This window comes from Telopea speciosissima, chromosome 4 (assembly GCF_018873765.1).
Source record: "Telopea speciosissima isolate NSW1024214 ecotype Mountain lineage chromosome 4, Tspe_v1, whole genome shotgun sequence".
Taxonomy (NCBI): Eukaryota; Viridiplantae; Streptophyta; class Magnoliopsida; order Proteales; family Proteaceae; genus Telopea; species Telopea speciosissima.
The window spans coordinates 49,748,067-49,763,408 of NC_057919.1; positions in this window are offsets into that span (position 1 = coordinate 49,748,067).

The following is a 15,342-nucleotide window of genomic DNA, read 5'->3' on the forward strand; positions in this document are numbered from 1 at the left end:
ATCGCAACACCTTTGCCTTTCTCATGCCATTCTTCATCTATATAATGTAAACATTGAGGAGTGAGCTTAAAAGCCCAATGAGTAATAAAACTTGGGTAAAGCTGTTTGTCATCAATCCGATTACAATAGATTTTGTAACTTCTTTTTTCTAACCCTTTCCTTCTTCTGTTGAACAATTTGAAATAGAGACAAACTAAGTAATTTCACTTTTGATTCATAAGACTTAGCTTAGATAAATGGTTCAACTTGAGCCAAAGCCACCGAAAACATGGATGGCTTGACTTAAGCCAAAACCCCATGTATTCTTCTATCGTTCATAATCTGCAACTCAGTGAAGTTTCAAAAGTTAAACAGAATAGTAGGCGCAACCCCTCTCCATTGCAAGGCTCTGTTAATTCCATAGAGCTGAAGGTTTCCAAGAACCCAAAGAACAATGAAAAGAGCAAACACTGATTTCCTTTTCAGGCAGCAAATGCAAATCTTGCTAATAAGAGCAAGAAGCTTTTGTTGAGAGGGGTTCAATATTTATGGGTATCATTATTACTGAAGCCATTGCTATGATAGCCTCTAAAAACTGACGATTATTGAATCATCGTTTCTTTCAAAATTTATGGTGAGAGAGAGAGAGAGAAAGAGATTGAACAAAGCAAGGTTCAGGACCTGTTTTTACAGTTCTAGCTCATTTTCGTTCTGTTCTTCACAGGGGAATCAGAAAGCCAACTTTCTCTGTCTTGTCGTCAGATAAAAGCATACTTGGTGTGGAATTGGAAGGCCACAACTTTCCTTAGTAATGAAAGCCTGAAGGATTTCGCATTTGGCGATTCCCATGCAGCTCAATCAATATAAAACTAGAGTTTCTAATTTCTATTTCTTTGAGCTCAATAATGATAATATAATAAGCCATGGAGAACGTAACAGCTAGTGCTTCTACGATTAATCAGATTCAACCTTGATTATTTCATTTGAAGAATAGGTCGAAGCCTCAAAATCTAGACTTCTCTCGTTGAGACTTGTATTGGCCGAAGCCTCAAAGAACTAGACTTCTCTTGATATACTCCACCTAGTTGTGTATTGGCCATATCTCTTTATCAGTTCCTTATTCAGTTCTCTTTTCATTACAATTGTACATGCATCAATCAATCAATTTCCTCTTCATTCTCTTTATTCTAGCAATTCATTCTTGTCATTTAATTATGAACATACAGTTCAACATATATAAAGTTAAAGCATAACATGGTTTGGACATAGTCATATGTTTCATTCATCATATAATCCATCATATTATACTATGATCAATAATCAATCAATAGTATCATTCAATCATACATTATATCCATTACGTAATGATTAAGTTAGACCATTCACCTGTCAAAGACCACACTATGCTTTTAATTCCAAATGACATTTAAAGCTTTTAATCACTTAATCTCTCTTGGAGTCCTATAGGGACCAATACATCAAATTAATGGGTGGTTTTTTGATATACAAAGATTGACCACCTTGCTAAACATATCCCCAAAGTAAAACCTACCAAAAAGTCAAGTTTGGTGTTTGATGGTCGATCATAGCATTAATTGTCAGTCACAAAATGTTTGTCGATCGATCTGTGGTCAACCGACAAATAACCATTATGTGCCAGTCGACCATCAAGTTGTGTCAATCGACTATCACAGTGAAAATCTCTACTCAACATAGTAGAACATCAATGGGGTTGAGAGCTATTCAGAGGGGTTTCAACCTAAATAAAAAATACACGAAAAGAAATTGCAATAGGGCTCCAATTATACATGTAGAACCATTCTTGGATCTACAGAACATCAATAAACATAAAATAGTACCTCAAATCTCTCAGTTGTTCTTGAAATACTGAGTTACTGAGATTAAAATCTCAAATCCTCTTTCTCTTAAGTGCAAGCCTCACATGCAAAATATGATTTAGTACACAAAACATCTATTTCATTATTCATTCATCACATCAAAAAAATATCACCCAACCACGAAACAAATCATAAAATAGGAAGAACTTAAAATTCCCTGCATTCCTTGGAGTCTCAAAATAATTGGAAATCTTGGATTGCAAAAGTCTAAAGCTTCAAAAAAACCTCAACTTCTCTCTTTAATCAAAAGATAACAACAAGAACATCACTCTTGAAGGTTCTCTAATTCTCTCTATATTTTCTTATGCTTGTGTACAAGAAAGACTCTATGTACATAGCTTCACAAAAGTAATGGCAAAACTGTGATTATTAAACCATGAACATATCCTTATTTTCCCTCTCAAGATTTCATGATCCACTAATGTCTCAGCCAATAGGAGCACATGCAAACTCACTAAACTCTTTTCTTTCCAATTCTATCATTGGTTAACACCTCAAATCAAAACATAAGGAACCACTTAAAATGAACCATCAATAACTCTAGGTTGAACCAAACCAAGGTTGAACCAACTCTTCTACTCAAACTAGCCTTGAATCAAACAAACCATTGTTGAATCATTGCTCTAAATTGAACCCAATCAAATGAGTCAAACCATGACTTGAGCTTGAGCTAATCTTCTAATTGAACCCATTCTCTAAAAACAAACCATAAATACTTTGAATCAAAATAAGATATCATCCTCAAATCAAGTATATCCCAAGATATAATTCATGTAACTAATATGAACATATTTAAATAATAAATACAAACAAGCATTCAACATTACATTAATATAATATCGAGCATAATAAAATAATAATAATAAACTATCAAATCACACTATTAACATAAATCAATGTTGTATACTTATAGTATACATCCGCCAAAACATGAATCTGCAGAAACTTTGGATTACCTTGTCAACACCATAATTAAAAATAATAAATTAATAGGATCCAGATGCGGGACATCTCGCATAGGCCTTTTAAAATTGGATTCTTCTTTTCGGACCCACTCAACCATTTTGTATAAAGAAAATTTAGCTAACCTCCCCTGAGTTTTATCGAAATATTAAGAATCTCCCCTCCTGTTTCAAATATTAACATCGTACTCTTTAGTCTAACGGTATTAAATCTGGAACTAAAATGTCTATCTTACTCTTTGCCACTAAATAACCCAACCCAACTTAAGAGTACAGTTTGGAACCGAAAGAATAGAGGGACTTCTTCATTTCTTTATCCCTGCGACTACCAAGGCATACAAGCTCTCCGGTCACCTGAGATTGGTGCATCCTTCCGGCCACTTATAGAACGTGCAACTTTCGACGAAGGTAAGTTGATCAGATCAACAGTTTTAAAACTTATCAACCCTATAGAATGTTTTAAAAGGGGAAAACAGTTTTTCAGAACAATAGAATAAAAAATTAAAAATAACAGAAAAAGATTTTAAGTCAAAACAAAAACTGGAGTTATAACCATAATATGAGTTAACTAGTTTTCAAACCACAAAACTTTATAGTCTTCAAGGTTCAAAAGAAACTCAAAAGATCTCTTGGTGACAACAAGTATCGTAACACATAAGAGATTACCATTTAAAACAATAATTCTTAGTTTTTTTTTTTTAACCCGAACTTATGTGGGACCCGGGGCAGCCCCTAGAATTTTATTAGATAATTCCAAAAAATAAAGAATACACCGGGGGGGGGGGGACATTCCACCTTACCCCTAACCCAAAGTGCAGCTGCACTAAAAAACTCAAAAAAAACCATCACCCCAACAGGCTTAAGCTCTTAGAACGGGCAGACTTGCCCTGTCCTCATGAAGAATAGTCTGGATCTCACCCTCTGGGATGCATCCTAGCTAAAAAATGGCAGATTCCCCTACATTACATGCTGGATTAGCAAACCAGTCCGCCGCCCTATTACTTTCCCTGAAAGCAAACGTCACAGAAGCCCGTAGGGACAAAATCAAAGCTATGACCTCGCTGAACCAATACCAACCTTACCATAAAGAACACCCCCTCTGGTTAACCATCCTGACCGTGGCAGCAGAATCTGAGTTGACAATAACATCTAGAACACCCAACCCTTGACACAAGAGCAGACCATCCTTTAGCGCCCGGAGCTCTGCAACCGAATTGGTGCAACCATCATAAAAGTTAGCAAAGGCCGCCAGCACCTCACCATTTAGGTTTCTAATGACTCCCCCACCCCCTCCAATCCTTGGGTTTCTCCTACACGCACCATCCACATTTAGTTTAACAGAGATAAAAGGGATGACACCAATATACAGGAAGAAGAGGATTCCGAACCGGTGCTGGTGGGGTTATGCCCAAGAACTGCAAAATAAGGTTGTCCCTCATAGACCTCGAGCGACCAATCTTAGGGGGAAGATGACACTCCCTCACCCACGCCTTTATTTTCTCTATTATTGACCAAGCCGTGTGCCTATTCTCCCCATGCCTTCTATTATTCCTCTCTTTCCATAGCTCCCAGACAATCAGAGAAGGAAGGATACCTATGATGAAAGTACTCATGCTGTTTTTGTTTGCTAAGTTCTGCCACAAGAGGATTCTACTCCTGACATTCTAGTGTGGAACATAAGAGATGTCAAAGAGTCTGACGAAATAATCCCAAACTTTAGAAGTCGTACCTCTAAATAACAAATAATGGTTCGTCGTCTCCTGCTGAGGCCTCCCACAACAGATGCATTTAGACGCCAGGGGAATGCCTATTGACATCAAGGCCTCATCAGTGGGAATCTTGCCATTGAGAAGCTGCCAAGAAAAGAAAGCCACCTTCAATGGAACAGCCTGATTCCAAATCCACTTCTCGTAAGAGATCATATGGGAAGAGCTCCGAATCTCCTTCCAAGTTGGTTTGGTGGAGAAGCGCCCATCACTAGAGGGTGTCCACACCAAGACATCCTCACCCTCTATTAGAGCCAAATCATCCTGAGTGATGCTGTCCCGAACTGCCTCCGAATCGATATGTCCTAGAATGTCCTGTCTCCCCCAACACATCTCTAACGCACTCTTCTGTGCCTACGATAAGTCCATTGTCAACATAATCAATTAGAGGGCCAGCCCCCGACCAGTTGTCAAGCCAGAATGAGATCCTGCCCTAACCAATCAGCCATCGAGACCTCTCCAGGAAGAATCCCTTAAAAGCAAGAGTATTACGCCAAGACTTAGAGGCCACACCATGCCGATCCACCAAAGAAACATGGAGATTCCTAAAGAACTTGGCCTTGAAAAAAGAACTCCAGAGGGACTGATCAAAGAGAACCCTCCAAAGTCCCTTGATCCTGAGAGAAAAACCCATGTCTTCAAGAAGCCTGATTCCCAACCCCCCTTCCGATTACGGCCTATAGACTTTCTCCCAACACACCCAGTGCCTCTGGTTGCCCCACTCCGAGCTGCCAGACAGAAAATCAGCAAAAATCCTTCGAATGATCGCCTTTGGTGGGTCCAACGTGGCAAGAACATGTATGGGAATAGAAGAAAGGACATGTTTTATGAGAGTTACACATCCCCCAAAAGATAGGAGCCGACCCTTCCAGCCTGCCACCTTTTTCCTTATTTTATCCATAAGCCCATCAAAGAAGCAAATTTTAAGTCTTTCAGAGTGAAGGGGAGCTCCAAGATAGGAGATTGGAAGAGATCTCCAGACAAACCCAGTAACAACCCCAACCATTTGGGCCCTAGCCATTGAGACCCTGTCTCCCAAAATAAAGCAACTCTTCTCCTTGTTGACCAACTGCCCTAAGAAGTCTTCATACCTGCCAATGAAACCCATCACTTGCTTAAGTAATCCCTTCAGGACCCTTGTAAAGATAATAGTGTCGTCCGCGAAAAGACAATGTGATATTCCTGGGCACCCCCTTGGGAGCTTGAAGAAGGAAGCGTGCCCCTCCTGAAAGAGATTCCTGATGCCCCTGCTCAACACCTCCTCAGCCAAGATGAAAAGAGGAGACAAAGGGTCCCCCTGCCTGACCCCCTGGTGGAATTGAAGAAACCGGACTGGCTGCCACCGATCACAATAGAGAACCAACAATTTTCCACTATTTTTCAGACTAAGGCGATCCATGCCTCACTAAACCCGAACCTGGAGAGGACTAACCAAAGGAACTTCCACTCCAGCTAGTCATAGGCTTTAGCCATATCCAGCTTGAGAATCACATTAGCCCCACGGGTTTTCCTGTTCAGGTCCTGTGCTACTTCCTGGACAATGGAGATATTATCATGTATGCACTTACCCTGCACAAAAGTCCCCTGCTCTTCTGCCACCAAGGAAGGGAGGAGGACTGCCAGCCTGGAAACAACAATCTTGGCAATAACCTTATAAGAGAAATTGCAAAGACTAATGGGGTAAAAATCAGCCATTACCTCAGGGTTGTCCTTTTTGAGGATGAGCACTAGGTTGGCAGAGGTGAAGCTTCTTGGCAAAACCCCGCCTTCAAAAAAATCCACCACTGTAGCCTAAACATCCTTACCGACCACCTCCCAGTAGGCCGTGAAGAAATAACCCGAGAAACCATCTGGGCCTGGAGCACTATCACTCGAAAAGTCGAAAACAACCCCCTTTACCTCTTCAAGGGAGGGAGGTGAAATAAGGGCTGAATTCTCAACATCTGAGACCACCTGGGGAATAACTGCCAGCAACTCCTCATCAATCGAACATCCTTGGGAAGTTAAAATACTGGAAAAGTGACGCACTGCCTCACTTAGAATGGAACAGAAGAGTACAAACCAATTACATCGTAAAACTCAGTCAACGGTAAAAGTCAAAGAATATTTGAGCAAAAAGTCACAAACATAGAAAGAGAGTATAGTCACCTCCTTGCAGTCTTCCGTGGATTTAGATCCCCGATCACTACAAAGTGTCTTCGAGGATTCGCTGGAGAACAATGAGCATGAATTTAGTAGCAACAAAGATAAGGTAAGAAGACAAAAGCACAGAGCTTTGCAAGTAAAGAAGAAAGTTGTGAAATGACAATTGATGACAGTTTGATCAAATTCGTGTGCTCTTCCTTCTCTCACACAATCTTACCTTTTCGTAATATAGGGTATATATATAGACAAGAAGTATTTTTTTCCTATAATTAATTGCAGGGTAATAGAACGCTACCCAGCCATGCACCTTGCGTTCCTATAGAGATTTTTGTTTACCAATTGCAATATAAACCCTAAAACCAAGATGTGCATGCCTCAAAGTTGCAAAAATTGATTTAGACCATTCGAATTTAGTAGAGAGAATGGAAGATGGCAAAGAAGGTTCACCACTTACATTCTCATGGATTTATGGTTTCTCGACTGTCATCGGAGTTCACTATGATTTATTTGGTATCGACTTTTGATAGGTTTAAACTAACAATTTTTTTAATTCATAATTGAATGGAATGAAGATTAATAGTCAAATTACAATGAACAAATTAATTTTGATTTGATTTGATTCAACTTTAAACAGTCGATTTTGATTATTCTTTTAAGTTAACTTCGGACCCCATTATATACTTGTAGGCTTGGCAACTTTTTCTTGTTTTTGGAACCAATACTTTGCTTGTAGACTAAGAAACTCTTTACTTTTGTTTTTTGTTATCTTATTCCCTTCTTTTTTCTCTTAACCAAATAAAAATTTCTTTTTCTTTTGGACAAAGTTTTCCTCTAACTATGATAAAGGAAAACCACACATTTAACCGTCCTCATTTCTTTCTTAAGTCAAATGATCGAAACTACCATTCATTACTCCTAATACCCATCCCCAAGACCATGAGATCTTAGGATGAAAGGATTCTCATGTTCCCTTTTTCATTTTACAATAATAATTTATGAGTATAATCACCAACTTTTCTTTGTTTTCTATTCTCTTATTCTCTTTTTCTTTCTGCACCAATACTTTACCTATAGAGTGGACAATTCTTTCCTTTGTTTCCTACTTTCCTTATCTTATATAAATGGTTATTGAAGTGATCTATGTTATCCACAGGCCACAATCACAAGGTTATAACACTCCTGATCTACTCATAGCAGAGAGGTACACTCCCACTTAATTTGGCTTCCTTTCAACCATTTTATTCTATGGACTCTATTATCTATTTATTCCGCTCAGTAGATTTCCTAGGGAAGTGTATTAAATGCTTTGATTTGTATATTGTATTTTATATGTTTATCTACAAAAATTTTGCTGTGGAAGAAGAATAGATTACCAACTGATAGTGTTGTCCTTATTGTATATGATCTAATTGCCTAATTTGTTTGTGCTGATATGGTCGTGTAATTTGCATCATGTTAGTGGTAAGTTGTAACCAATCCAAAGTTCCAAACTGCCTTGCCTCATGCCAATTAAAGTAAAGTAATCGAGAATCAGATTGTTGAATCCGCTGATTAATATCAGAGTCGATTGTGACCGGTCCAACATGACTAATTCACACTCAAACCCTAGAAATTTCCATGTTTTTTGGATCTAGAACAGATTCTAGGGTTCTTGAAGGTCGATTCTACATTTTAAAACCTTGGCTCTTGCACCTGACTGACGCCAAGAACAAGGGTTTCACCGATGCCATCATGTTTTTCGGTTTAAGCCCTCATTTACATTTTGTGTTTTCTCTGTAGGGCTTGAAGAGGATGGAGTGATGTAGATGAGTAAAAGGAAAACAAAAGGGCTAGGTGCGGTTTTAATTACTTTTCGAAAGGGCATCAAAAGGGCATTTTTGGGTAAAAAATTGGCACAACTGACATCACCATTTCACAGTTTTTCACTAATGGACTAGGTGCGGTGTTAATTACTTTTCGAAAATAGGAGAGGTGGAGGTGGTGTTAATTGTTGAAACGAGAGGGGAGGGTCTTAATATTTTGATAAAACTCTGGGGAGATGGTGTTAATTTTCCATTTTGTTATTCACTGGAGTAGGTGCTATCTCAGATGTAAAATATCAAATTTTCAAGTGCTATTACATGCCATAGACTGGCCATTTGGTTTACCAAATCATTGTCGAAGGACTCAGATAGATGTGGATTCTGTACTCAATATCACCTTATTGTAGTTAAAATCGACGTAATATGCAAATTGGTAAATAGATGGGAGTGTGCATTAACCCCATAATTCATACATGAGTATTATATTTTGGAGAGGATATAATGGGGCTATCATCCTCCCACCACTTATAACGTTATCTGATATCCAGGTAGTGGGATAATTTTGACAACCAATCAACTGAAATTTGAATACTGTAATTATCAACAATCGCCATATGGGCTCGAAAGTTCACAACTAAAAAATGTTCACCTTTTAACGGCTTAATGAGTTGTAAGCACTTGACTAAACAAATCTGGACAAAAATTGGAGTGATAAATAAATGCAAGAAGAGATCATAAATAAGGAGAAAGCCATACTTGTATGCAATGTGATATGAAAGTGAACGATATAGTGATGGCAAGTCCCTGAATCTCCTCCTCTGTAAGTGTCTCTGGTGTTCCTTCTCCTCGTGAGTGTCTTCCCTGCTTTTCCATCCAATCACTCCCTTTCATGGCCCCTTCGCGATCAAGGAATAGTCGTAATAATCACCCCTCGAATCACCCTCCCTAGCAATCACCTGATAAGGAACCTCTACTAAGGGATCCATCGCAAAGGGATCCGCCTGTGTGACAGTCGTCTATGCAAAAACTCCATCTGGAAAGTTCTAATGAAGATGATGAAGCGATGTTGGTCAACGATAATCCTGAAGAAGGCGGTGCTATCTCATGGAACACTAAACTGGTCAGAGGTCTCGGAAGAGTTAACAACAACATGGCATACGAAGCATCTTGTCGATATATCCCTGCTGTCGAACAACAAATATTGCTTTCATTTTCACCACTCCACCGGCCTATAGAATTTCGTTATTGAAGGATCCTGGACTGTCTACGATAAATTTCTCCTCCTTGAGCCTTGACGTGATGATGAACAATTGAATTTTATCAGAGCTAATTTTGGGTGCAACTACAAAACATTCTTTTTAATCTCTTATCCCTTGAACTTGCGCTCCAACAAGCAGTAAAGCTGGGTACATTAAGTGTGGCGATGATGATTCAAGGGAATCAATTCAGGAAGAAGGTTCAGTACATGAGTTGTCGCCCGCATCAGTGTTGATATAATAAAACCTCTAAAAGTGAGCCTTCCAATCAAGCGTAGATCAGGGGCTCAGAGCATGGTGAAGGTGAGGTATGAACGACTTCCTCTATTCTGTTACATATGTGGCTTGATAGGCCATGAAGAATCTCGTTCTGAGGTGTATTTTGATTATAGGGAGTCACTTATCAATGATGGGTATAGAACAACTCCTTTTGTTCCACCGGAGTTGAGAACCTTTGGCCCATCCTTAAGACGATCGACACCTGACAGTAAACTTTTAGAACAAGCCAGTGTTCTTCTATTTGAAGATTCTTAGATTGGTAGACAAAGCTCCAATGGGATAGGTGATGTACCAGAATCCAATATTCATGTTAACCAAGGCACCTGTGCCGACGCCGGAAAAGACACTCCTCTATCAGGTAACGAGAACTCCCTATCTGTAGTTCCGTTATCATGTGTATTCTCTCATCTGCATCATTCATTTTTGTCGTACCATAATGGCTTTGCACGTCCTGACAGCCAGCTTTCACCTTTTTTGTTTGGTAACCTCCCTCCCTCCCCTGCCCTAACCCATTGCATTAATCTCCCATACACATGCAATATTCTCCAAAATAACCACCAGTTTATCGATACCCCATCACTGATCATTATGACCTTTTCTGTTAACACCCCACATTGGATCGCCTCCCTACTCACACAACTTAACAACCCAACCGACCCCTCCATCACCTCAACTCTTCTACTACCTCAAAGTGATCTATCAAAACTTCTACTGGAAATCATTACCCACTTATCCAACATGTCTCTTGTGGGCCCAAATCACAATTTACTAAACCAAACTAAGACCATTGACCCTGGCCCTTACCCTAACAACTGAAATTTCTGACCTAATAACCGAAACCCATCCCTTCAACATATTACTAATGACCCACAATCCCCAAGTCTACCTTTTTTAAGCCCACTTCACCTTGCTGAACAACCCTTTTTTAAATCCCCATAGTCACAGAATCCAACTTCAGTTACCCGCAAGCAAATCTTTAACCACCCCCCCCAACCTCTTCTATCTCACTTTGCTGAAGATAATGAGGAGCTGAACACCCAAGAAAACCTCTCTCTTTTGTCACAACCAAACCCTCCAATAAAACCAAATCCCTAAGATAAAGGTTGGCTACTTCATCCTTCTAGATGAAAATAAAGAGGAAGAAGCAGAGGAGCATAGAGGAATTTCGTCAATCCCAAAATGTCCTGCAAATGGAAGAGGACCAATTTTTAAGGGCCACCTCCGTGGACGCTACCAACTCACTGCAGGCCAAACTACAGTCCAGGGATCAAACCATGGTTCCCTAGGGAAACCAAGTAACTGAAAATTAGGGTTTGCACACCCTGGGTTATCCCATGGTGTCCCATGGGTGCCCCATTTTAATTTTAGGGTTTCCCATGGTTGCCCATGGGAACCCTGGTGCATCCCTATCAGTGTTTCTCCTTCCCTCATGTGTCCCATGCAATTTTAGAACATATTAGGGACAGAGAAAAATACATCTCTAGTCATCACATGGCAAGAGGGATCCATCCCATACTCGAATGCGCAGCGAAAATAAATCGATTCGAGTTTCTTTCGCATCCCATAAATATTAATAATTAATAACTGAAGGAATTAAACAAGAATAGCTAACCTGGTGAGCCTCAAGTGTTGCTCCTCCAATAGACAATGGTTCTTCCTCCAGTGAGCGCTCCAAGTAAACAGATTTGAACCTCCAATGGTGCTACCAAGGTTCTTCAAGCCAATCCCAGATGCTCTCAAATTCTTTAGCACAGATCTAGGGTTTCTCAAACCCTAACTCTTAAACACAGATGAGAGAAGCAAGAAGAAGAAGAGAGATCACAAGAGGGAGAGAGAGAGAGACCAAAAACATAGGAGAGAGAGTGTCTGCCAAAAACGTGGAGAGCTAGCTCTCCCTTCTGCGTTTTGGTCCCCTATATATATAAGCCTAGGGTTTAATTAAAAAACCCTGATGGATTAATTAATCCCAGTGAGAGTCATACTCTCTCTCTCTCTCAGTCTGGCAGTTCTGTTTAAACTCAAAGTGCCACACAGGTGAAGAAGCAGAATCTAATAGGGAAAGTATTAATTAATTACTTTATTTAATATTTAATGGATAATTACAATTAGCACCATATCCATTAATTAAATAAAGTACTAATTAAATTAGCAAATTCTAAATAACTCCCTATATGATAACTATTTATCATATACAACTCCCCTACTAATCAACACCATCATTATGGAATCTAGGGCATGTACACATGTACTACCAAACCCCAATCCATAGTGCATGTCCATATACAAGCGTCTGTGCACCTGATCGGGTCCCATAAAACTCGATAAAATACTTTGTTCAAATAATTATAAATAATGTATCATTTTATGTAAAATAGATTTTTGCAAAACCATTTCCAAAACGGCATTGGATCTAGATTCTGATCCGACCATGCATAGATAGTCTCTATCTTGGTGTTCTCCAATCGGGTAGTGGTGACCGTGTTGGATAACTCCTTCACTCACAAAGTGTTCACGCATTCCGAGAACACCGGCTTTGACTTGCTTGAGTCTCAGTCATTGATGAACCAAAGAATGCGATCACACTTTGCAATGACAGGATTCCCTCAAGTATAGGGTGTTGGTGACACATGTCTATCCCTTCCTACATCTGGCAGTAATACATGAGAGAATCGACAAAGTAGATTCTTTGCCAATGCACACATCAAACATGTGAGTACTTGCATTTGTACCCTGACATCACATGTCTAGGCATACCCAATGCGACGACCATATGATAAGGATGCCCAGCCCAAACCCTAGTCGCGACTACCATTTTAAGTATAACTTACGAACACATAATGCTCAAAAAGTTTATATCGCATGTGACAATATTAAACTAAAATGTATAAATGTTCAATACAAAGGTGAATCGGGTTGAACCGGACCAAACCAGGTTTGATGGACACACACTTGTCCAACACTCACATCACCACGGGTAGAAATAAAAATTATGAGTTGTAACTATAGAGGCTTGGTGAAGCCTTTGACCGTTCGATCCTTGCAACACCTCTCCAAGATTGATTGTCCATATATTACTTTTTTAATGGAAACGAAATGTGGCAGTTCAAAATAGGAAAAAGTTCAAAGAAGACTCAGGTTTAATGGCCTTTTCTCTGTTCCATTGGTGGGAGCTTCAGGTGGTTTATGTCTTATGTGGAGAGACCATTCCATATTCAGGTTCTCAGGTTTGACTCTAGGATTATAGACTGCGTAGTCTCTTCTCCCAATAATCCTGATTTTTTCATGACATGCATGTATGAGGACCCAATAAGGAATCAGAGACAGCGGGTATGGGATGCTATTGTAGATATAAGCCAATGAAGGGATGAGAAATGGATTTGTTTTGGTGATTTCAATTCATTTTTGTCGTGGCATGAAAAAGATATTGGTAATTACAAAGGAAGCAGGGATATCTTCCATTTAGAAATATGGTGGAAATGAGCCATCTAATGGATCTTGGTACCTAAGGCCCGATTTTTACATGGAGCAATATGAGAAGGGGAAAAACAAATATTAGAACTCACCTTGATCGGGTATTTTCAAATTTGGGTTGGAGGGTGGGTTTCCCCGAGGCATTGGTGTTCACTAGAGCTGTTGTTGGCTTCGACCATTCACCTATATCGGTGACACGGAAGGTAAACCTTTTAAAGTTCTCCGTTCGTTTCACTTTCAATCCATGTGGATGAGGCACCCTGATTTTGAATGGGTGGTTTTGAAGAGATGGAATGTATCGTGCCATGGTGTGCCATCCTCTATCTTACAAAATAAGTTGTCCAGATGTAAAGAAAAATTGAGTGTTTGCAAAAAGAATATCTTTGGCAATATCCAATCCTCCATTCACAAATTGAATCTCGAGCTTACTAATCTGCAAAGTTTGCCAACCACAATTGCTTCTCATTCTAAAGAACTTGAGATTTCTAATTTTCTTGAAGAGGCTTTAGCTCGTGAGGAGTACTGGTGTAAAAAATCGAGGATTGACTGGCTTAATGGAGGAGATAGGAACACTGCCTTCTTCCATACATCAACCATGCAAAGAAGACAGTAGAACCGTATTCTCAAGATTAAGCTTCCCACAGGTGAATGGTCATCATCCGAGAGTATTCTTTACAAAAACTTTGTAGCTCATTATGAAAATATCTTTCAAGTTAGAAGGAATTGAGGAAGAGGCCATATCTGTTGTGCTCCATACTATCGAACCTTGTATCACCAAAGTTGATAATGATTGGCTGGGTGTTTCGCCTTCTCTGAAGGAAGTCAAGTGGGCCCTCTTCATTATGTCCCCATTGAAATCTCTAGGTGTGGATAATTTTTCCCATTTGTTCTTTCAAAAATTTTGGGACCTAATCCATGTGGACCTCTATGAATTTATTACTGGGTTTTTTTTCAACAAGTTCATTTCCCACCTGTTACAATGATACACTCATTTGTTTGATCCCAAAAATGGGTAAACTTAAGGAGATTGATCATTTCAGACCCATCAGCCTGTGCAGAGTAGTGATCAAGGTTATAACAAAGATTCTTGCTTCAATGCTCAAGACCATGCTGCCAAAAATGATATTAACCTTTAATCAGCTTTTGTGTCGGGTCGTCAGATCCCAGATAATGTTTTTTGAAGCTTATGAGGTCTTCCATTATGTTAATAAGAAGAAGGGGAAAAAAGAAGTTGATGATTCTTATGGTGGACATGCGTATGGCATATGAAAGAGTGGAGTGGCCATTCCTCCAAAGGCTTCTAGCTCGGTTTGATTTCATCTCAAAGTTCATAAATCTGAACATATCATGTGCTACAAATTTGTTCATTATTCCCTCCTTATTAATGGGGCAGTTAGGTGTGAGATAAAACCTTCAAGAGGTATCTGATAAGGGGATCCCCTTTCCCCTGCTCTTTTTGTGATTTGGGTTCATGCCTTGAGTAGTATGTTGAACCATGGAGAGAACTCTAGTAAGATTCATGGTATTCGAGTTAGAAACAAAGGCAAATTTCTCACTTCTTATTTGCAGATTGCCTTATCTTTTCAGAAGCCGAAATGCAGGAGATTCATAATGTGAAAGACATCATTGATATGTATTGTAAAGCAAGTGGCTAATCAATTAACTCCAAGAAATCATCCATGAGCTTCAGCCTCAACACTCCCAAAATAAAGAGACTGTTCTCCAGGATTCTCAAATGTCCTTGTGGTAGTGGCCCTTCCAAGTACTTTGGGATTCCATCAATT